The sequence below is a fragment of the Orycteropus afer genome, unplaced genomic scaffold (genome assembly GCF_000298275.1).
Source record: "Orycteropus afer afer isolate SDZICR_OR568_19922 unplaced genomic scaffold, OryAfe1.0 scaffold00459, whole genome shotgun sequence".
NCBI lineage: Eukaryota > Metazoa > Chordata > Mammalia > Tubulidentata > Orycteropodidae > Orycteropus > Orycteropus afer.
This window is the reverse complement of record NW_006922046.1, coordinates 1,421,441-1,423,900: the sequence shown is the minus strand read 5'-3', so window position 1 is coordinate 1,423,900 and position 2,460 is coordinate 1,421,441. Positions and strand designations below refer to the sequence as shown.

General features: G+C 41.9%; 1 protein-coding gene across 1 annotated transcript in view; it reads right to left on the bottom strand.

Moving 5' to 3' along the window:
• The window catches only part of TDRD12 (tudor domain containing 12), a gene marked incomplete at its 5' end in the record, with an annotated part of 227,744 nt that overhangs the window by 139,401 nt on the left and 85,883 nt on the right, over window positions 1-2,460 (bottom strand). The gene's annotated exons all lie outside the window — the stretch shown is intronic.

Here is a 2,460-nt window from a genome sequence, read left to right as displayed (position 1 = left end):
AAAAGAGGAATATAATAAAAGCATATACCATAATAAAATTTGGAGCTCTGGTAGCATAGTGCCTAAGGCACTTGACTGCTAACCAGAAGGCTGGCCGTTCAAACCCACCAGCCACTCGTCAGAAGGAAGGTTGGGCAATCTACTTCCGTAGTGATACTGCCTTGGAAACCCAAGGAGGGATCACTATGAGTCAGGGCTCACTCGACAGCACATAACAACAACAACAACATGGTTTCATATTAAACCTAACTACTCTTGTTGTTATGTGCCAACAAGTCGGTTCCAACTAATTGCTATCCTATAGTGACCCTATAGTGACCCTATAGGATAGAGTACAACAGTCCTATGAGGTTTTCTAGGCTGTATTCTTCACAGAAAGGAGCTGGGGTGGTGCAGTGGTTCAGCAACTAGCTGCTAACTAAAAAGTTGGCCCTTTGAACCTACCAGCTGCTCTGTGGGAGAAAGATGTGGCAGTTTGCTTCCGCAAAGACTTACAACTTTAGAAACTCTATAGGGCAGTGTAATAGTTGGAGCTGTGTGTCAACCTGGCTTGACCACAATTCTGTGTGGTTTAAGCTGTTGTGATGTGGTTATTCCCACGATGGGATCAGATGATTATGTTTTGAGCAGGCAATATGTTGAAAGGGAGTTTCCCTAGGGGTGTGGCTTGCTTCCAGTATACCCAAGGACATCCTGGGAAGAGAGACATTCAAATGGATCAGGATTCTGTTGTGCTGCCTACAACTGTCCCTGAGTGAACAGTCCACCATTCGGCCTGGAGATCTTGGATTCGTCATTAGTTGGAGTCAATAGCTGGTGTACTGCCTGTCAGCCTCGAGCTCTTCAGCCCCTGCAGTTGCAAGAGTTGGGAAAAGCCTCCAGCTTGATGTTTGATCCAGGAACTTTGGACTTGCCAGTGTATGAGCCATTTTCCTAAGATAAAGTTCTATATATATAGACATATATATACTTTACTGGTTTTTGTTTCTCTAGAGAACCCAGCCTAACACAGGCAATTATACTCTGGTTCTATAGGGTTGCTATGAGTAAGAATTGACTCAATGGCAATGGGAAATACATGGGAGCAGACCACCAGGTATTTTGTCCTGTGGAGCTGCTGGTGGGCTTCAATCACCAGCCTTTCAGTTAGTGGCCAAGTGCTTAACCACTGTCCACCAGGGCTCCTTAAACCTACTGCCAAAAAACAAACCTATTGCCATTTGGTCAATTTCAACTCATAGTGACCCTATAGGGAGCTCTGGTAGCGTAGTGCCTAAGGCACTTGACTGCTATTCAGAAGGCTGGCAGTTCAAACCCCCCAGCCACTCCTCAGAAGGAAGATGGGGCAATCTACTTCTGTAGTGATAGTGCCTCAGAGACCCAAGGAGGGGTTGATATGAGTCGGGTCCAACTCGATGGCACATAACAACAACACAGTGTTTGAGGGACCTCAGGTGGTGCAGTGCCTAAGGAATGTGACTGCTACCTAGAAGACTGGTGGTTCAAACCCACCAGCTGCTCTGTAAGGTAGTTCAGATGACAGCCTGAGCTGAGGTCCTAGCCAAAAGCAAGCATCACCAGCCAGACATGTGACTGAATCAGTCTTCAGAAGACTACAACTATCAAGTTACCACAAGTTTTCAAGTCTTACCAGCTCAGGTCCTAGACACTGTGGAACAGAGATAAACTCTTCCTGCTGTGCTCATTCTGAATTACAGACAAAGAGAATCCATGAGCATTGTAAAATGGTTGCTATTTTAAACCACTAAGTTTGGAGAGGTTGGTTACACAGCAAAAGTAACTAGAACACCAAACTCAGTTTCAGCAATGGTTCAGGATCACAACTGTGAGTCTCATTTCTAATCACATAGTATAAAGTATGTGAAAACAGGTTGAATTTGAAAAGCTCAAGAGGTGCCAAAAGAGTGCAGACACTTTCAAATATCTTTATCCTCTAAACCTACAATCTGACTTTTGGCAAATGACAAAAGTTATTGGTAAATAATAATAATCAAGCTGGACAATTACATGGTTAGAAATGGAAATAAGACTTCAAAGAAAAGAAAAATTAAAGAAATTCAACTACCAATCATTTATAAACAGATAATTCTTTTAAGGTTCTCATTCTAAGTATTAATAAATGAAATAAACATTGAAATGATAATGCACACTTTTCACCTATTAAATATGAATTACTGAAATAATCGTAGCTAACGCTGGAAATGCAAGAAGACACAGTAAATTGTTTTAATTCTTCTTTAAGGCAATTTGCAACCAAGGTCTATATATCATGTGATTTTGGGATTTGGAATTATATATCTCTTCAGGGTGTGAGGTTTCAGCCAAAAATGCAAATTCTGATCTGGAGCCAGGAGCAGAAACAGTACTGAAAATACCCCAAGGGAAAACGTCCATACCAGACAAGTTCTCAATCAAAAACCACAAAGTTCACAAAAAAAA